Source organism: Chinchilla lanigera, unplaced genomic scaffold (assembly GCF_000276665.1).
Source record: "Chinchilla lanigera isolate Chin_1 unplaced genomic scaffold, ChiLan1.0 scaffold00061, whole genome shotgun sequence".
In the NCBI taxonomy this organism is placed as follows: domain Eukaryota; kingdom Metazoa; phylum Chordata; class Mammalia; order Rodentia; family Chinchillidae; genus Chinchilla; species Chinchilla lanigera.
The window spans coordinates 6,098,620-6,121,130 of record NW_004955462.1 but is presented as its reverse complement, the minus strand read 5'-3'; the positions used below and the strand labels follow the sequence as shown (position 1 = coordinate 6,121,130).

The following is a 22,511-nucleotide window of genomic DNA, read 5'->3' as shown; positions in this document are numbered from 1 at the left end:
CTCCTGGACTTGTTCTGGGTGGGTGGAGGCCTGAGATTGCATTTTGCTCCTTCATTTTGTCATTTTTGAAAATCCAGAGATTCCCTGGGGCTTAGGCTTGCTCCTGTAATGGTATAGGAGTGGTGGCTCAAGGCTCCCAAAGCTCCCTAGTACTCAGCATGGATCCTGCAATGGTGTGTGGGGGGGTCACTGAGCTCAGCATAGTCACTGAGGCTCTTAAAGCTGTTTGGGCCTCAGTGTGGCTCCCACACCAGGTAGGGAGGGGGGGCAACTCACCAGGTTTCCCAAAGCTATCCGTAGGTCAGCTTGTCTCCTGTGATGTTGTGGCGGGAGGTGGGGCATGGTCACTGAGGTTCCCAAAGCTGTCTGGGGCTTAGCTTGGCTCTCTCACTAATCAACATTTCCCATTCTTACCAGTAATGCTTTGGTTACTGATTTCTTATTAAGTTGTGTTAAGCAGGTAGTTAGACATTAGCAGGCATGAGGGACAAAGGGAGACAATCGTGTGTTTTGCCAGTTATTCTGTAGCAGTAAATGGGCTGAATTCCACAGAAGACTGAAGAACTCTATTTTGGGCAAACAGAGTTTATTGAATTTTAGGCCAGCCACCATGCATCCCCCAACTAACAAGTTGGGAGGTGTTGGCAGCTGCTTAGGCTTGGTCCAGTTCTTAAATATATTTTCGGTTTCCATGGTTACAAATTGGGATGTTATATTTGCTGACTCAGGTGGCCATATGGTTTTCCTCTCATCCCATGGGAGCCCTGGGTTACTTCTCAGTCACATGTCTAGCCATGATAGATATTTCTCGTTATGTTCTGTTTGCTTCCCTTTTTACAACCTATACATTCCTTTAGGGTTACAATGTTTAACTAGGGCCAGGGAAGGGGTGAAACAACCTAGTCAGGATCACAGATGGTTATCTAGGCCTGGGTGTTCCTTATCTTGGGGAGACATTCCCAGGCAAAGTTGACTGCAGAGTTAGCTTTCACAGTTTCCCTGGGAAGTTTCCCAGGACACACTTTAGGCCTTTACTGAGACTATTGTATCTAAATGTTACGCTAAGATTCATTGTCCCCTACACTTCTTAACTAAGGAAACAAAGACCTCAATGTACAATATATTTATAATCACGTATTAGTTCTCAGACTTTGTGGTAGATTGACAACTGATGGTCACCTTGTAACAACTGAATCAGAGTGGTTCTAGGTGTGGAGGCCCACCTGAGGACTGTTGCCAGCAGCATAAGGGGCAGACCTGGAGAGGGAGAAGTTAGAAGCTGTTGGGTGCTGTTAGAAGCTGTTAGAGAGCTGCTGGATCCTTGGGCTATTCTGCTGGATGACCTTGTCATGCTGGCTCTCCTGATGAACTTGGCTATTCTTGTATAGAATAGCCAAGTTCAAAGGAGGAGCTTGGGACCTATTTGCTGAGAATTTCTATGGTTCACTTTCTGGAGCTCTGGTCCTTACTTTGAGCATTGCTTCCTGGCTCTGGAGGGCAAGATGTGCACTGCTCAGTCTCATGGAGAAACTTGTCATGTTGGCTTTCCTGATGGGAACTCAGCTTTCCTCATCATTGGAGGAGCTCAGGACCTCACTGTTGCTGAGGATGGCTGTGGGACTTTTGGGGGGAGCTCTGGTTCTTTGAGCATCACTTCCTGGCTCCAGTTCAGATCCTTCAGCCTGTAGCACAGATCTTTCATCCCACTGGCAGAGACTTTCTAGCTTCCACCACTGACCTTTGGGCCTTCCCATCACAGATCTGTGAAAAGGTCTGCATGAGACATTGTCACGGGCTCTAGGCCTCCAGCTGGACTTGTGGGAGGCATTGTTATGGGCTCTAGGTCTTCATCTGGACTCATACAGGACATTATTGTGGGATCCAGGCCCTTAGCTGGATTTTTTGATGGTCGGTGTGTGGACAGATTTCCTGCACTCTCTTTTTGTATATGATTCTTTGGGTGACTATTATAAATAATCTTATAAAATATGCATTGTGTATTATATTGTTCTCCTTGCAAAACCCCAAACTACAGCAGACCTAAAGACAAAGGGCCTCTATGTTAAGAAAGAAGCAAGCAGCATTCCTGCCTGCCATAGCCTACTGTCTAGTGATATCAGAAAAGGAAATGTTCTTTAAAGACCTTCCCTGCCTTAGGCTGGGACCTGATTAAAATAATCACTTATCTTTCATAAATTTATTACATCATTAAGGTCCCAGAGGGAACACTGATTATACGAAAAGGACAAGAAGACATTTTGCAATTCCAAAGTCACTTCTAAGTACAACACCAATAAGCACCATAATTACCCCAGTTCCCAAGACCCCAATAGTAATTTCTGTGTGCATAAAAAGATTTCCAGACTTCCACTGAAGGCAAATGCTTTTGTGGTACTGCTGCACTGCTGCCTCCTCATGTGAAGGTGTAACTCTATATCCACTTTAAATAAATGCAACCTATTCTTCTGCATGGCCACCTGTGTGTCTTTCATCAAGATCACAATTGGATTCCAGTAATTCAATTGTTCCAGAAGGCTGGTTCCTCACAACGTAAGGACCTAGTTTACTCAGGGCTGTAGCATTTTGTCAGATAAGCCCTCAATTCTGTTGAATGTATTGATCTTAGTTTCATGGCTCAGCATACAATGAATGTTCTAATTGCACTGAAAACCCTGAATAGTCTGCCATTGCTGAGTGGAGCATTCTTTAAAAGTTGGTTATATCCAATTAGTTAATAGTGGTGTTCAAATCCTCGTATTCATAATGATATTCTGTCTGATATTTCTGTCTATTATGGAGAGAGAAGTGGTGAGATATCCAACTCTAATGTGGATTTTGCTTTTTCTCCTATTTTGTCAGGGGTTTTGTTTGGTGGGTTGTGTTTTGTTTTGAGTACTGGGGATAGAAGTAAGGCCTGTGCCTTCTGGATAGCTCTACCACTGAGCTACACTTGAGCCCTATGCAGTCAAATTTGAAGCTCTGCAACAGAGTATTTTCACATCTAGGATCATTACTTCTTAGTGACTTCATATTTTGTCATTGTAAAATGTTCCTCTTTATCTCTGGTAAAAGTTCTGTCCTAAATCTACTTTGTCCCAAACAAATAACCAAACCACCTTTCTTATGTTTCATGTTTACATATCTTTTTCATTCCTTTACTTTTATCCTTCCTATCTTCGCATATTTAAAGTAGCTTTCTTGTAGACACATATAGTCAGAACAATTAGATAATCTCTGATCTGTAATTAGAGTGTTTAGTCCGTATTCATTTAATGTAATTACTGATATGATAACTAAGAGGGTAAAACAGATCTTTAAAAGCAAGGTTCCTTACTTTTAGGGACAGATTGCTTCTCCATACTTCCTCAGGCTAAAGAGGTGAATCACCACCCACTCTCTTCTCTTCAGCCCAGATGAATGGACAGAATATGCAGATGGTAGCCTCATGAGGTTGGAGTTTGTCTTCCACAGGGAAGGAGCAGGAAACGGGGATGAAACAAGTGTAGAGTTTTCTATTGTTCCCTGAGTTAGCTTTGAACCAGCTTTGACTAAAACTAGCTGAGCTAGCTTTGAATAGAACCATTTTCCTTTTGACCAGGCCTCCCACGTAGCATATGCATCTGAGCAACCACTACCAATATGATTCAATTTAAATCTACTGTCTGATTGTTTTCTATTTGCCTTATGTTTTTATTTCTTCTTTTTTTTTTTTTGTCCCTGGCTTTTTGAACTGAGAATTTTTCATTGTTTCATTTCTTCTCCCCTATTGGTCAATAAGACCTGTTTGTTTTATTTTTTAATGGTTGCTATAAGATTTATGGCATATATCTTCTGTTTATTGGAATGCCTGCACACAGTAATATGCCACTTCCCTATTAAGATGGCACTGGTACAATGTATTCTTCCACAGTCTTTCTGCTCCATCTGATTGGAACCTGGATATCTCCGTGGTCTCCCAAGCTCTGCAGGTTTCTTAATTTCCTGCTGCCTCATGGATGTTCTTTTTTGGCTTCAGAGTTTCCCTCTGTGAATGTGCCCAACGTGCAAGAAGGCTCCTGGAGATTTCCCACTCCTGCTCTGTCCAGCTTCCTCATCTCTGGCATCCGCCCAGTGAAGTTCAACTTCCTCAGCCTCCCTTGCTCTGATCTCTGTCCCTTCAACTCGGCAAGACTGCTGTGTTCAGGCTTCCCTCCCCTATACCAGTGTCTGTAACATAGCTGCAGGAAAAAAGCTGGGCAATTGTAGGTCTTGTTTGTCTCCCTTCTCTGAAAGTTTACAGTTCTGCTTTGTCTGTTCAATGTCAGGGAAGAATCGTTTCATGTATCTTTCCTAGTGTCCTGTTGATTGCAGCAGGGCAAGTACAGTACTAGTTACTGCTTCAGGGCCAGGAGTAATGTCTCCTTTAATTTTATTTGCATTTCTTATACTTTTATTTTCACATTTTCTTTACAGAGTTTTTGCCTTATCATTAAGAGATGGTTCAATGGAATCTATGCTTATTCTTTTCTATTTAATGAAGGCTTTGCTCAGTGGTTCAAGGATGCTCATAGACGTGCTGTGTGTAGCATCTTAAAAGTAAATATGTTTCCTCAGACTTGTATTAAAAGTCTATGACTTATGTAAGCTGGTATTCATCACATTTTATTATTAATTAGCATTTAGTATATATAATGAAGTTCCCTAAATAAGTCAAAATGTGATTTAGAAGAATAGGAAAAGCATACTCTCAGAGTGACTTACTTATTGGAGAGTCTCCTAGTTTTGATTCCTGTCGTGGAAAAGAGCTACACTCATGTTCCCTTTACAGCACCAGTGAGCTAAGCCTTTCTTAAGAAATTACAATAAAAAAGAAAACACATTCTGTGCATACTCTCTTCACAGTGAAGAAAATTCCAGAGTATATCTAGCCCCTAAACTTGCTCTCTTACAATTCATTTACCTTCTCTTTTTCTAACATTCCTGGAAACAAAGATTAAATGGACTTGTATCTGCCTAGATTCCAAATCATTCATAAAGCAATGAGTGATATTTGTCATCCACCCCGGGAAACAACAAATATTTACTTGAGAATGAAATATTTTAAAAAACTGTTTCGGTTACCATTGGCAGGAATAAAATCGTATTTTTGTTGACAAAGGCCATTGTATTTAATTCTCTGTGGGTAGTTGACTCTTCATGGCTCCCCTATTCATTTTTCTTATATTTGTGGCCTCTGTGAATCACTTTATCCAAACAATTAGAAAAAACTACCATTTTGCTAAGCAGTGATAAGAAACTGCTATAGTTAAATACTACGATATATTCTAAAGGCACTACAATACTACAGTTAAAGCAGTGTGATACGGAGGCCGGGGCACATACCCAGATGAAAAGGATGGCAGACAGATTAACAGGAGAATAGAGGCTGGCAGTAGACACTTTTATATATGGCAACTTAGTATATAATAAAATTTCCATTTCAAAACCACGAGGGAAGGAATGAATTATTTAATAATTGGTGTTAAGACAATTGAAGTTCATGCAAGGGGGAAATTACATTAAATTTTTTTTTTTTTTTCTTAAGGATTGAGGAAGGTATCTTTTTGGGCCCAGGTTGGACCTCAACTCCTCTTTCCTGCCTGCTTGCTTCTTTCTTTCTTTCTTTTTTTCTTTTTCTTCTTTCCTTTTTTTCTGCCTTTCTTTCCTTCTTTCTTTCTCTTTTTCCTTTTTCTTTCTTTTTGTCTTTTTGAGACAGTGTTTTACACGCAGTTCAGGTTGGCCTTGAACTTACTTTGTAGCTCAGGCTGGCCTTGAACACAAAGCAATCTTCCTGCCTCAGCCTTCAAGTGTGTGCCACCATCCCTAGCCTGCCTCAATTTCTTACAGCAGCTTAGACTATAGATTTGTACCGCTATGCCCAGCTAAGAATTACATTTTTATTCCATAATATGTGCAAAAATAAAGTCTATGCTGATAAAAGACATAAACCAAAAATTAAGATGAATATGTTCATAATTTTGAAGGAGGAGAAACTAAGTCCAGAAACCTCAAAAAAAGATGTAGCTCATGTACATATGTGTGCACATGTGTGAAGATGAGCAGGTAGGTAGAAAGGTCTGGAAACTGAGCTCTGAACAGTGATGTAGAGGGGAGTTTTACTTTCTTTATTCATGTCTATTTGTTACTGTTTTGTTACAATTAGTATGTATAATACATATATAGGAAAAATTTCCTTTTGGAAAAAATAGAGTATAGAAAATGGATTTTATCCATATACAATTTGTTGAAGGTGATTATTTGCCAGCCCAGTCTAAGTGTTTGACATGTATTATGTGCTTAGAGCCTATCACAGCCTCATGATAGGTCCTATCCTTATCTCCACTTACATAAAAGGAAACAGAGAAGTCACACAGTCAGTAAATGGCAGGAGCAGGATTCTAACTCAATCTGGCATCAGAGCTGAGATAGAACTATGGCTCTATAACAGCGTTCAGGACCATTGTGATTGGCTTGATACATGGCCATTATGCTGAGATGCATGAAAGGCCTGAGTGTGAACATAGATTGAAATATGTGTTGTCTTCATCAGCACAACTAGAAGGGGATATCTGAGACAGAATGTAAGGACTTCTTCCTTGGGCATAATCTATTATGAAATTCTTGACATCTTACCTGGGAAGGGGAAGGTAAAATGAACTACCTTCTCCCTCACATAGCCCACAGCAAATTGTAGTAATCACTATGCAGATATTCTTCATTGCACAGAGCTTTTATCCACAGAATTTCTCTTATTTCTTGAATACATAGGATATCTGAGCCTGACTTATAAACGGTCATCTCTTTTATTGACCAGAAGCAAGTTTTCATTACAATTTTCCTATCAAAATTGTAGGTTACTATTTTGACATGTTAGTATTTCAAAATGAAGAATTAAACCGCTAACCTAAAAGAAACAACTTACAGCCATCTTGGGATGAGATTTATGCTTGACAAATTCAATGTAAATCATAGCCATTGGTAACAATACTAATTTCTCAATTATTAGTAATAGCAGAGATCATGTACACGGAAAGAGAATCAAGACTGAGTGGAAATTGCATTTTGATAAATACTACTAGTAAAGTCTCCTTTTAAATATTGTGTATTCTTTCACCATAACAAAAGGAGTGTTCATTAGGGATTAGAAGGACAAAGGGAGCCAGGTGTGGTGGTGCACACCTATAATCTCAGCACTCAAGAGGCTGAGGTGAAAGGATCACTGCGAGTTTAAGGTCAGCCTGGGCTACGTAGTTCATGGCCAGCCTGAACTACATAGTGAGACCTTTCTCGAAAATCCAAAAACTAATCAGCCAAGCAAACAAACAAAGACAAAGGGAAAGAAAAGTGGAAAGCTGTGTAGTTTACATTGTACTAATGCCTCCATCAAGTAACGAATGCACAATGAGTTTACATACATGATTTTCCTTTCTTCTTGTGGATTTTGAATCTGACCACTTGATGTTTAGTGATACAGGTTTAAATATATACATCTAAATTCCCAAGTGTTGGTTGGTTTGCACTATTCCTAGAAGTGTGCACAACTTTTGCCCTTGCTGGCTGCCCTACTTCGTGAGTGCTGACAGAAAGGTCTGTAGCTCAGTGCAGTCATCTCTCTTCTGAGAAATTCAGCTGTTCACTGACTGATAGTTTACAGAGACAGGCAAGAACGTGCTTTACATGGGCACTCATAGAAGACGTTTCCCTCACTCTCCTCACTGTGCTCATCACAGTCAGCTGGAATTAGAGCTAATTAGGAGGAAGAGAGAAACCATTCTTGATATCGATTAGGTGCCAGCCAAGATCAATTTTCCCATCCCCCACAGCAGGGGGAAAGCCTCTGGAAGGCACTCCTAGTATCTATGCAGCTCCAGTACATGATTGGAGATCACAGATTTTATTGTTAAATTGGAAAATAGCTTAGAAGTAGATTGGGAAATTTTTTTTGTTTTGCTTTGGTTTTTTTTTTTTTCTGGTACCGGGAATTGAACTCACGACCTTGTGCTTGCCAGGCAGGCGCTGTGCCACTGAGCTAAATCCCCAGCCCCGACTGGGAAATTTTTAATGTAAGGCTCAGGAGATGGCTATTTATTACCTGATATAAGCACCATTGAGGATATTTTAAAAGGCTTTTTGTTGTTGTTCTTTTAATTAAAAATGGTTTGCTTAAGATATTGAAGGGTTTCTCAACTTGAGAACCACTGATATTGGAAATTAGGTAATTCTTCATTGTGTGTGTGTGTGGGGGGGAGGTGTCTTGTGCACTGTAGAATTTTTAGCAAAATTCCTGGCCTCTAACCCACTAGATACCACAGCATACTTTAGTTACAACAATCAAAAACATCTCCAGACATTGCCAAATGTCTCCCAAGGGCAGAGTTCCCTGTGGAGAACCACTGGGTGATTAGGAGGAGGAGTGCAGCTGGAGGCTGAGGAGACTGCACTCTCAGATTACAGTAAAAGGAATCAAAAAAAAGAGATGCATGAAAGACACTATTTCAAGCATGATTTGACCTCAGGATAGTGATTTCTGTACTGTTATTTTATTAAAATTCTACATTGCCCTCAGGAGGCTGAGGCAGGAGAATCAAGAATTCAAGGCAAGCAGGGGCTACATAGCAAGTATTGGGCCAGTCTGGAATATAGCAAGACCCTGTCTAAAATAAATAATAAAATAAAATGTCATGTAGTATTTTTAAGCACAAGATAGAAGTGTTTGTAATATTGAACTAGAAATCTAAAGGACCAATTCATGAGGTATCCTTGTTAGTCTCCTCTAGAAAAATATGAAACCTGACAGTGCTTGGGGAAAACTAAAGTCAGAGTTGTCACAAAAAGATTGTGGACAGTTGCCTGAATATATTTATTCCTTATGTAACTGGACATATTAAAGGTAAATATGAATTTTTTTTGGTTGAGACAGGGTCTTGCTATGTAGTTTAGGCTGGCCTTGAACTCACTGTGTAACCCAAGCTGACCTCCAACTCACAACAATCCTCCTGCCTCAGCCTCCTGAGTGCTGGGATTGCAGGTGTGCATGGCAAACATGCATCTCTTAATGAATAGTGGCATTTTGTATTAACAAAACTTTTGCCTTGGTGTACAAGAGAATGTTTTCCTACAGTTCATGCTGTAACTCCCCCTGTTGAGGAAATGTAAAACTCTGCCATTACCTTTAGAAATGTGAAGCAATGTTCCTTACAGTGTAGAGGATATTCTTTCAAATCAACATTTAGACAGGCGTGAGGGAACAGGAACTTGAAATACATATCAGATGCAAATTTGGTTTTGGGAAAAGCTGCACATCTGTTGTTTGCTCCCATAGCATCCGCTGATAGTGAGTTCGCTGTAACCCAGCGACGAAGCAGCAGCATCTGTGGTGTGGTGTACAATTGTGCCAGAGCTCTGATTCCTAGTTAAACAAACCAAAGATTAGGCAAGGTTTGGCTGCCTGTGCTTTGTTGCCATGGCTTCATTTTCCTAATCCTTGGTTTTTTTGGCCTCATAAGAAATAAAGAAGAGTCATAATATCCACCTAACTGAGGACTGATCATTAGGATGTGTGAATACTCCTAAATAATTTCCATCAGGAGAAAATGTTTGCATGGTATGTCCTTGATTTATGCTGAGGACAGGGAGAAAAATATTCCTGGACTGTGATCTAGCTCTTGATACACAGTCCTTAGGAAATATCATTGAGACCATTGTGCCAGTCTGACCTATAATTACAAGTCATAGATACGCTTGATTTCATTTCACTGAGGTTCATTTCTATTGTTAAAATTGCTCATTCAAGTGCAAGAAATCCCCTCATATTTTTCCAAACTTAATTTCTAATTTGTAATGCTTCAAAACATTCTGTGTGATTTCATACTTTAGTTTCAAATTTTGGAGCTGGGGATGTAGCTTAGTGGTAAGTACTTGCCTAGTGTGCGTGAGGCTTTGGGTTTGATCCCTAGCACTGGTTACTCCCCTTCCCCCCAACTGTCATTTCACATACCATTTGAATTTGTCATCTAGCACAGAATAAAAGACTGCAGCAAGCATCCTGCTTCCTTGTACACTGCTTCAGTCTCATAGGATGATGCCAGTGGAAGACAGGGGAAGTGTTAGTTCTGCTGGCCTCTGCCTGGGTTTCCAGTGGCTCCTTTCTGACGTTCCAGTCCACTGAAGTGTCTGAAAGCAGAACTCCACCCTGCTTAGGGGACCAGAAGGACCAAGTGCTGATAACTGCCTGCTCCCCGTTCAGGGCACTACAGACTGCTGCCAGCCCAAGGCTAGTAGACCAGATCACTCTATATAGTAAAGCCTTCTTCTACCCTTCCTCTCTCCCTTCTCTGCTACAAGATGAATATCCATAAAGGAGTATTTTTTTTTTTTAACTCCAAGTAAACCAACTTATCCTGGGTTTTGTGTGCTCCCTCCCCGTCAATCACAGAGAACACAACTTTTGAAAGTACAATATTGAGGGAATGGAGAAAAGGAAAAATGGAAGGTGTGCATATCCCAGTGTGACATTTCCATCTCCTCACTGTAGCTTTTAGGCTTTTTCCTCTGATTCTCAGCACCTTTGTTTCTAGGCATTATAGAAGACTAAAATTGCCTTCAAATGAAGTGGAAGCTTTGGTCTTACTTCTCTCTTTGCTGCCAACCTGTGTTCAGTAGACCCCTTAATCCATGGAGGATGTGTTCTAAGACTCCAGGGAATGCCTGAAACCACAGATATATTTTATGTTTTACCCTATATGAACACACGATAAAGTTGAATCTGTAAATTGGACACAGTAAGATATTAATGACTTCTAATAAAATGGAACAATTATAGCCATATACTGTAATAAAAGTTATATGAATGAAATCTCTCCCTCAAAATACTTTATTATACTTTACTCACCTTCCTTCTTGTGATGATGTGAGGTAATACTTAAAGAATGCACTTAATAGTTTAAACCCAATAACTAAGCACTTAGAGCACTTAACAGTGGCTTCTCTTTGGCAGATCCACATGGTCAGGGTCAGCATCATTACTGTTGAACTTTGGGGCCCTTAATAAGTAAAATAAGAGTTACTTGAACCCGAGCACTTTAATATCAAAAGTTGATCTGGTAACTAAGCTGACTACTAAGTGACTAGGCATGGGTAGTGTATACAGCATGGAAAAGATGGACAAAAGGATGATTCATGTTGTAGGGGAATGGAGCAGGACAGTGTGAGATTTCATCATGTTACTCTGAGTGGCAATGATTTAAAATTTATGCATTATTTCTGGAATTTTCCATTGAATATTTTTGGCTGAGTTGCCCACATGTAACTAAAACTGAAAGGAAAAACTGAGAGGCTGAGGTGGTGCTGTGCCCTCTGGCTCACTCCTTCACTCTTCCCATGCCATAGTCTGGGGAAAACGACACCTCCCATGAGTTACTATATATGAATGTGCTGTAAAAACTAGGAAATGCCAAAGGCATATTTCATAACTGTCTTTCCAATCCCATCTCTAAAAACAAACAGGTTCCTCAGAGCATACCATTTGCACAAATTTCTTTACATTATAGCAAAACCTTTGGTAAGGATTATTTTCATTCTTTTGATTCACAGGTAGACCATGAACAGCTATGTCTCCTTAGCTAGCCATTCTTATCAGTTCCTTTTTGGTTTCTGTTCAAACAACTATCACTTCCCCAATGTGCTTCTGTTTCTAGCCCTCTGAACCATTCGCTGCTGTTACTGTCAACCAAGTGGCCTGCCTGCACTTCCTGCTGTTTTGAGGGTGGATGTTCCAGAAATGGCACTTTGCCTTGGACTCTACCAAGCCTGTCCTAGTCCAGCCCATACAACAACTCACACACCTCTGCTGAGAGACGGACAACACAAGCCTGGTTTTTAATGAGATTAAACTTTAGGGGTTTTGTGAGACTAAAATAATTTTTAATCACCAGACCAATTATTTAAATAGATGACCAAAAATTGCATATTTTTGTTAATTTTTATAAAATAGTATGACAGGTAATATGAAAACAAAATTTTATCAAATTTATTCAATACAAGAAACAACTAGTTGAAATGACACCTCCCCAAGCAATGCTTGGGATAGTAGGTAAAACAAAACAAAATAAAATTAAAAAAAACCATGCTGCTACAGTGATAAATTGTTAAATTGGGATATTGGGATAAATTGTTAAAAGGTTAAATAAATTTTTTTCTGATTGACATATTTGTAGAAAATTGGAAAGACAAATAGAAAAAGGAAAAATGATCTGCAATAACAATCTTTTAAACATTATAGTGTGAATGGTCCCCACTTCCCTCTTATGTTAATAGGAATAAGATCATAATGTTTGGTAACATTTATTTAGAACAGCTTGTTATATTTTTATTGTGGTAAAATACACAGAACAAAATTTACCATCTTAACCAAACTCTGACAAACACTGCCACACCCTGGGGCTCCCTTCTCTAAGCAAAGCCTTTCAAATTGTCTACCCTTTTATTCCCTTAAACTTGGGGGTGAAGTACTTGGTTTCTTAATTTTTTTTATTTTAAAGAGAAAAAAGATAACAAAATAGGCTAGTAGGACAGTTACAATAGTTGATATATTAGTTGTTACAATAGTTGATACATTTCCAGTTGCAAAGTAATAGGGCAGTTACAATAATTAATACATTGTATATGGTTGTCTTCCATTAGTTAATCAGAGCACAAAATATAGGCATGATATCTTGTCTAAACAATATTAACACAAAGAATTCTTTTCAAGGAACTAAGAGAAGCTAGCTATAAATTATCTTAGCTATCTTGTGTCTACATAAAGTTTTTTCTTTTTCCCTTTCCTCCTTTCACTTTTCCCCCATTACAGTTTGCATTTTCTTTTGCAGTTTTTTTCCCAGTTCACAATATCTGTTGGATGTTTTGGATCCTTTTATTGTTCAATTTACTTACACATATGGGTCTGATTTATTTCACTTATGAGTATGGTCTCTAGTTGCATCCATTTACCTATAAAAGTTTCTAGTTTGTCCTTCTTTACAGCTGAGTAGTACTCTATTATATAAAAAAGTCTTTTTTTATCTATTCCTCTGTTGATGGGCATCTAGGTTGATTCCAAGATTTAGCTATTACAAATTGTGCTATTATAAACATGGGTGCCCATATATTGCTGTGGTATGATGTTTTTAATTCTTCTGGGAACATACCCAGAAGGAGAATAGCTGAATCAAATGGGACCTCCAATTCCAGTTTCTTAAGGAATCTCCATACTGATTTCCATGGTTGCACCAGTCTACATTTCCACCAGCAGTGGAGAAGGGTTCTTTTTTCCCATAGCCCCTCCAGTATTTGTTATTGGTTGATTTTTTGATAATTACCATGCTTGCTGGAGTGAGATGGAATCTCAGTGTTTTTTTTTTTTTTTAGTGTTTTTTTTTTATTTTAAAGAGTAAAAAAAGGATAACATAATAATGAGGGGGGGGCTTACCAAATTACAGACAAAGTGGTAGGAAATTATCAATGGTTATTGTTTTACATATTGTTATCTACAGGATAGTTTCTCAGGAAAACAAATAGACAAATGATAGTGAGTTACAGACGAAAGAGGTAGGAGATTATCAGTAGTTGTTGTACTATACTTAGGTATCTTCAAAGTGGCTTCTAAAGAATATAAATAGAACTATACATGAGTGACCTACTGAATAATCATTCAATAATTCTCAATGGTTGTTGTAGGAAACACATAATAATAAACATGGATCCATTTATGAAATAGGATAGGAACAATACAAACATTACAGAGTTATGGATAGATTGGTAAGAAAATATCAATGGCTGCTGTAATACATGGTGGTATCTTCAAAGTGGTTTCTCAGGAAGACAGAGATACACAAGAAGGATCTAACAAGTAGTTACAGCCTAAGGGTTGTCAAAAATCAAGTGAGCCATCTGGGGCAAAAGCCATTTTTTGTAGCGTTTTCTCTCCAGCCTCCCATCGCATTGGGACCCCACAACCAGTTAGTGTCCTCTCCCCAACTGTCAGCACAGGCAGAAGGAATCCTGCTGCAGACTTCTCTGGAGCTCCACCACAGCCTGTACTGTCAGGGTAAGAATGGCTTCCAATGAGTCTCTGCAGGTATTGTGCAAGGTCCTCCTGGTTTACAGCTTCCAAGCAGCTCTCGTGACCCCAGTCCACAGGACCTCTGACTCTGTGGGCTTAGTCTGCATTCTCACGTTCTCTGAGTCCTTGTTCAGCAGCTGCTCCTCCACTGGCTCTGGACCTTTCTGGTTCTCAATGGAGCAAGCAGGAGCAAGAGTGGCGTTGTATGTCATGTATTCCCAGGGGTTGTTCAAAGTTTGAATGTTTCACACATGTCCCAGGGTGGGCATCGGCAGCCGGCGCATGGTGGGCCAATTGCGTCATTGTTTCTCTGTGTCATGATAGATCTCAATTGAGTGGCGGCAGCCGGCCTAAGGGCCGGCATGCAACAGTGCTCCCCGCCGCATGGCTCCCTATGCACTGGGGGCCCTCCTTCCGGGGGTCTACGAGGCAGGAAGCTAGCCAGCTGGAAGGCCGGCGCTCCCCGCCCGTTGTTCCCTGTGCGCCGGAAGCCCTCCTTCCGGGGGCCTACGAGGCAGGGAGTGAGCCGCCGGTCCGAACACCGGCTCTCCCCGCCCGTGGCTCCCCGTGCACTGGGGGCCCTCCCTCCGGGGGGCCTGTGAGGCCCTCAGTGTTGTTTTAATTTGCATGTCCCAAATGACCAATGATGTTGAACATTTTTTTGTGTATTTATTTGCCATTTGTATTTGTTCATCTGGGAAGTGTGTATTCATCTCAGATGCCCTTTTTTCAATTGGGTCTTTGAATTTGGGGTGGTCTGTTTTTTTCAATTCTTTATATGTTCTAGATATGTCTTTTTTCTGTGGAACAGCTGGATATAATTTTTTCCTATTCTGTGGGTTGTCTGTTTACTCTGCTGGCAATTGCTTTTGTTGTGCAAAAGCTTTTTAATAAGATGAGATCCCATTTGTTGATTATTTGTACTATTTCCCTTGCAATCTGGGTTTTATTCATGAAGTGTCCATCTGCACCTATACCTTTGAGATTTCTGTCTATTTTCTTTTCCAGTAAATTTAGTGTTTATATACTAATATTTAGATTTTTAAAAATCTATCTTGACTTTAGCACATCATGAGAGACATGGGTCTAGTTTTAGTCTTCAGCATGTTGAAAGCCAGCTTTTCCAGCACTGTATATTAAAGAAGGTATCTTTCTTCCAGTGAATATGTTTGGCTCCTCTGTCAAAGATAAGGTGGCTGAGTGTGTTTGGGGATGCATCTGCATCTTCTATTCTGTTCTACTGATCCTAGAGTCTGGTTTTTTTGTTGTTGTTGATGCCAATATCATGTTGATTTTATCACAGTAGCTTTGTAGTATAATTTCAGGTTTGGGATTGTGATGCGCCCTGACTTGCTTTTGTTGCCCAGAATTGCTTTTGCTATTCCAGGTCTTTTCTGGTTCCAAATAAATTTTAGGAATGTTTTCTCCAAATCTATGAGGTACGTTAATGGTATTTTGATTGGGGTTGCATTAAATCTGAATAGCAGTTCTGGGAGTATGGCCATTTTCACTATATTTGTTTTTCCTATCCAAAAGCAAGGGATATCTTTCCATTTTCTGATATCCTCTTCAATCTCCTTTTTTAGGGTATTGTAATTTTCATTGTATAGATCTTTCACATCCTTTGTTAGATTGATTCCTAAGTATTTAATTTTTTTGGATGTTGTCATGAAGGTTGTACTTTCTCTAATTTCTCTTTCTGTGAATTTTTGCTTTTGTACAGGAATGTTACTGACTTTTGATTATTGACTTTGTATCCTGTTACACTACTGAGTTTGGATATTAAATCTACAAGTTTTTAGTGGAGGTCTTTTTGTGTTAAATGTGTTTCTTGAATGCAGCATATTTTTGGCTCTTGCTTCTTGATCCATTCTGCTGTTTCTTTTGATTGGTTGATACCATTTCTTTCATCATTATAACTGATATGTATTGGCTTTTTTTTTTTTCATGTTGTTTTCCTGTTGTTTGTTCCCTGTCTTTCTCCTCTGTTTAACTGTTGCCCCACCTAGCAGCTTTTTTCTATTGATGTTCATGTATTTTCAGTCTTTGTTATCTCTAATATGTCCTTCTTAGCAATCTGTAGAGCTAGTTGGTGGTCATAAATTTCTTCAGTGTGGTCATGGGAAGTATCATTTCTCCATGAATTTTGAAAGATAGCTTTATGGGGTATATCAGTGTGGGTTGAACATTATTTGCCTTTAGGACATGAAATAGCTCACTCTAAACTCTCCTTGATTTGAGGGCTTGTGTTGAAAAATCTGCTGTGATCCTGATGGACTTTCTCTTATGGGTGATATGTTTCTTTTCTCTAGCTGCTTTTAATATTGTGTTCTTGTGCTGAATTTCTGGAATCTTGATTATTATATGCCTTGGTGTAAATTTATTTTGGTCTTGGCTATTTGGAGTTCTGCAACTTTATTTATTTGTATGTCAAAAGAATTCTCTAACCTTGTTTGGGAAGTTTTCTGCCATTATTTCTGTGAGAAAAACCTTGGCTTTTGCCCTGTCTCCAGCTTTCACACTCATCCCAGTCAATCTTCTATTGTTTTTCTTTGCTTCATCCTGTAGCTGTTGGATTGATTTTTCATAGTCTTTTGTGATTTTTAGGATAGCTTGCTTTTCCTGGTCACTGGTTATGTTCCTGTCTTCTAGACCTGATATTCTATCCTTGCATTCATTCAATCTGCTGCATATACTTTCAATGTAGTTTCTAATCTGCATTTCTGTTTGAATCTGTCTCATTGGTTCTATTTCTTGTCTATGCTTGGTACTCATAGTTTCCATCATTTTCTTAAGCTCCTCTATTTGTTTTTCTGTGTCTGCTGCAATGTCTGTTATAATAGTCATTTCCTTTAGAACATTAGAGATTATTTTTCCTATGGCCTCTTCCATTTGGTTTTTTACTTATGCTGCTATCATTTCAGGGATTTCCACTCATTGGCCTCTGATTTCCTCTATTTCTTTCTGTTCTAGACTTGTCCTGGATGGGCTGGGCAACTGGAATTGCATTTTGCTTTTTCATCTTGTCATTTTGTATTTTATTTTGTTTTCCATGATGATGCTTCTAGATTTCTATTGTTAGATAGCCTTATGACTGAGGTCAAGACTTTCCTAGGAGGTGTCTGTTCCTCAGGGTGTCTCCTCTAGCTGGTACCACCAGCACTTCTCTCACCAGCACCAGTGTACTACTCTCAGCAGCACTGCTGTATTTCCCTCACCAGCAAGCTGTCCTGGGGACAATGGAGGAAGCACAGAGCGTGGACCTGCCCTCCACTCATCAGCACCACTGTTCTGGGGCAGTAGAGGAAAAGTAGAGTATGGACCTACACTCCACTTGAGGCCTCTTGCTGGCACTGTGGTCCTGGAAAAAATGGTGGGAGGGCAGGCAACTCATATTCTAGTAGCCGGCACCATTGTCCCAGGGCATTGAAGTGGACAGTACAGACTCACACTCAACTCACCAGCATTCCTTTCCTGAGACAATGGAAGAAGCACAGAGTGCAGATTCGCATTCTACTCGCCAGCACTGATGTCACAGGCACAGTGGAGGAAGAGCAGGGTGCAGACTTACACTCCATGCGCAAGTGCACCAACCTCCAGGCAACAGAGGAAGCACAGAATGCAGACTCACACTCTGCTCACTCTGCTCACTGGCACTACCTTCTTGGAGACAGTGGAGGAAGGGCAGATCGCAGACTCACACTGTGCTTGCTGGCACCACCTTCCTAGTGATAATGCTTCTTAATGTTAATATTTTAAGCACCCGCACTTTCTTTGGCCCCAATTTTACATGAACTTTCTTTCTGGGAAAAAAAATTTGCTCCTAATTCTCTCTGTACATCTGTTTAAAAGCATCCAGCAGTACTCATGTCGCAGCCTGAACATTAGTCTGCTTTGAAATCTCTCTGCCACATTATAAATTCAGCCTCACACAACATCTTGGGATATGGGCACATACAGACAAGTTCTTTGCCATAATGTATCATGCATGGTCTCTAGTCCAGTTTCCAATATAGTCCTCATTCCTATCTGAAATCATTGGGGCTAGCCTTTACTGTCTGCATTCCTATCAGTATTCTGGTCTTCTCAATTCAGAATTTCCTAACAAGCTCTACCTGTTTCATTCCAGAACTTCAGTAGCCTGCATCTTCAAACCTTTCCAACTTCTGCACAGAAGTTCCAAAGGTTCTAAACCACAGGATCAGATACAATTATAGCAACAATCCCACTCCTTGTGCCAAACTCTGTATTAGTCAGCTTTCACATCACTGAGACACAATAAACTAACACTGGAAATTTAAAAGAGGAAAATTTTATTTTGATTCACGATTTTCAGGGATTTAGTCCATGACTGGTTGACTCCAAAGAGGCAAATGGCATGATGGAAGGGAATGACAAAGGAGAACTGTTCACCCCATGGCAATCAGGAAGCAAAGAGAGAGAGGGGAGGAGCCAGACACAAGAATATTCTTGTCACAGCCCCAGTGACCCTCCCCTCTCAGGTAGGTCTGATCTCCAACCCAGGACAGTTAAGGGAACATTTTAAATCTAAAACCATAACATTAAACTGTGGCAAAACCTTTTTTGAAAACATATTTTTGGGCCAGAATTATTTTAAACTGTTTATGTTCACTAAATTAAGTTGTACCATGAACATCATTCCAAAAATGTTTTCTGTTTCTGGGGCTTTCTTGGATGATTGTGAAACTATCATGGTTTTTTATTTGCTTTTAATATAATACAGTAATTAGGAATAAAAGCACAAAGTACTAAGGTTATAATAATCACAAGTGAATATAAAAATATATCAATAAAGCATTCTTATAGGTGTGAATTCAGGGACTGAAGTACTGGTAAGAGATGTTTGAGATTATAAAATATGTAGCTCAACATTTAAAAATAAGAAACTTATACAAATACAGAAAATTTATCATTTTGAGTGTAAGCACATTTCTGAAGATGGACAGGGCCCATTACATAATTCTTTTCTAGTAGATTATAAGGCAGCTCCCAGGTTTTAAGGAAATAGTATCTTGACATTTCAATGGTACTTCATCTCTATGTAAGCTCTCTATCTATGATATTTGACTGCTAATAAATTTGATAAAATCACAGGTCTAGCTTGCCAAGGTAATACAATGATTTAACATTAGCAAATGCACTCTATTCATACATGCTACAGACTGAATTATGGTCTTCCTCCAATTCCTGTGTTGAAGTCTGCACTCTCAGTACATCAGAATATGAACATATTAGGAGAAAGGACTTTTAAGGGCTAATAATAGGAAAACAAGGTAATATGGGAAGATCCTATGACTGATGTCCTCATAAGAACAGATTAGGACACAGAGAAAATAGAGGGAAGACCATGTGAAGATAGCAGAGGATGACTAACATCTTCAAGTAGAAGAGGCCCTCAGAAGAAACCAATGCTGCTGATACCTTGACTTTGGACTTGTAGCTTCTAGAAGTGTGAGGAAATAAATTTATGTTGGTTAAGTCACCTGTTCTGTACCACATTTTGCTAATAATCTGATTTTACCCAGAAACTTCTTATTAATATTGCTCCCATCCTTCTGTTGGGAAAGTACTTTCTATAAAAGTACTTTCCTTCCACATCTGTTTGACATGACATAGTTCCTTGTTTCAAGAATACTTCAAAAGGAATTATTAGCTGGTATAACTGCATCTTTTTAACATGATTTGAGAGACACGTACATTGAGGTTATGAAAACTAAGTTCCTATAGTTCCTTAATGATGTTTAATATTTTTAGTTATGTAATGCACAAGAAGAATATAAAACAGAATGCAACATAAATCAAAGAAAATCCATTGGGTGATAAGAATTGAGACACTATGAGAGAGCATTCTAGTCAGTCAGCAAACACTTTCTTTTTTTTTTTTTTTTTTTTTTTTTTTTTTTTTTTCTCTGGTACCAGGAACCGAACTCACGACCTTGCGCTTGCCAGGCAGACGCTTTGCCGCTGAGCTAAATCCCCAGCCCCCAGCAAACACTTTCTGATCATGTTATGCCTCAGATCCTGTTGCAGAAGTTAGGAATATAGCAGTGAGCAAAACCAAGTGGTCTTGCTTGTATTTAAAACTTGAATCAGGCCATATTTGCACTAGGATCAGGAAAATACCAGCTGGTTTCTTGTATTTGAATCTGAGAGTCTGAACCACAACTGGATGCAGGTTGCACCTGCTCTGTGACAGCTAATGTCTGTCAGCAGGGCAAAGAGAAGTATGTTTCAGTGAGAGCTCTTATTTTACACATCTTGGCTGGCTGGGCTGCTGACCTGGAGAATACTGAGGTCCTAGATGTGGGTTCCCAGGGCAATGTTGTGGGGAATAGTGATGATGAGTAGAGACCAAGTCAAGGGACAGGGAAACACTGTTCAAAGGTAGCTGCTGCTTACCTGGGGCAAAATTCATGTATGGAGACTAGTGGCTCAGATAGATGCACCCCCCACTACGGCCTCATGTATTCATAGATGTGGCTTTTGGGAGGTGGTTGGATCATGGGTGTGTGACATTAAGGATTAAGGATTAAGGGCGTGATAACTGGATTAGTCCACTGATCAGATTTAACGTAGTTCTGGGTGTGGCTAAATAGATTTACCAAAGACAGAAGACTCACCCTGGGTGTGATTGGCACCAACCAATAGGTTTGTAGTCTGGATGAAATAAAAAGAGAAACTGAAGTTTATTGCTTCACTGCCTTCGGCTTGCCATGCTGTGGACTGTTTCTCCTCTGCTGTGCCTTCTTGTTTTGAAGCCAGCTGACTATGGACTGAATCCTTTACAAACTATGAGCTAAAATAAGTCATTCCTTCTTTAACTTGCGGGTGTCAAGTGTTTTGTCCTAGCAATGAGAAAGTAACTAAGATAATTTCCTTTTGGGTGGATAACTAGATGAGCACGTGAGGGTAAAGGAAATGTCCTACATCCTCATTGAGATGATGATGGTTACACAGATATAACAATTTCTCAAAAAATTATCAAAACATACACAGTGGTAACTTGGTTCATGAGCTTAATTTGTTCCATGATTTTGGAGAAAATGGTTCTGCTCATGTCCATACAGGGAAGATGGCGATAATTGTGTTCATTACTTGATGTGGAGTTTGCAAATGGAAGCAAGATTTTGCCAAACACTTCCATTAGTGACCTAATTGTTCACAAACAGAAGTGTTCCTGAACCAAGGTCTTATTGTAATTAAACAAGTGCATTTTGTTTTATGTAAACTGTGCCTCTAAATTAGAGTTGATTTTTTAAAGTGAAAAGGAAATAAAGAGCATCACCAATATAATCAATTGCACATTTTTAGTTGAAATCAAATTTTGGTCCTTCTCTGTGATGGTCATTCTGATTGAACTGGGATATTAAAAAATGTCCTTGGCTCTATCTCCAAACAGAATTTTTGTAGATAATTTAAATTACTTATCTAACTAGCTAATTATTTACATTTTTATAGTATGTTGATACTTAAAATTTCAATCTCTTGGGCAAGGGGTGTAGTTCAGTGGTACAGCATAAACTTAGCATGAGCAGGATCTTAGATGCAACCCCCACCACAAAAACAAAACAATAAAATCAATCTCTTCCAATAACTAGTTAAGTGAATGGGACTAGAGTGATAATGATAATCTCATTGTGGTCTTCAGATGCGAATTATATATAGTATGCACAGGTAAGTATTATTCAGAGAATTAGAATCGTCACAAAATAGTTTGTTATGAAGACCACTGTTAAATAAACCAACATTTCTGTTATTCGTCAGATTCACTTCATAACTTTATAGATAAAAAACTTTAGGAATGAAAAGAGCATGAAAGAAGTTCACATTTAGTTCTGCAGAAATGTTTTAGGTATTTGGATAGTGTTAATCATATCATTTAATTTCCAGAGTGCAGCAGCCATACTTTTCTCGAGAGTGGATGATGGAGAGGAAAAAGCATTAGCCAAACAGCAGGAGACCTGGATTTCAAAGTGGGCAGTTAACAGGGATGAGTCGGTTTTACACAACAGGTACTGTGAACCTCTAATCATTTCATTTAGGACATGTACCAGGGTCCTTTAAGTACATATTTCTTAGAGAAACTGTGCTTAGCTTGCTTGGTTTGAGGTTGTTCTTTCATTCTTGGTATATCAGATACTTAATTTTTGTTATCTTTCAAGCTTAAATCTTTGGAGACTATTTTTCAATGGAGAAGAACACAGTTTGCATTTTGGAAATGTTACCTGTGAAACAGTTTAATAATTAAAAGACACAGGTAGGGCTGGGGATTTAGCTCAGCGGCAAAAGCGCCTGCCTGGCAAGCGCAAGGTCGTGGGTTCGGTTCCCGGTACCGGAGAAAAACCAAAAAAAAATAAAATAAAATAAAGAA

The 22,511-nt window shown here is 39.3% G+C and overlaps 1 long non-coding RNA gene across 1 annotated transcript in view; it reads left to right on the top strand.

Annotated features, from left to right (window-relative positions):
- Positions 1-22,511, top strand: part of LOC106150048 — a 61,965-nt gene that overhangs the window by 29,755 nt on the left and 9,699 nt on the right. The window contains exon 3 of the long non-coding RNA XR_001236610.1: positions 22,031-22,152. This is a non-coding gene — a long non-coding RNA (uncharacterized LOC106150048). The remainder of the gene's footprint in view (positions 1-22,030; positions 22,153-22,511) is intronic.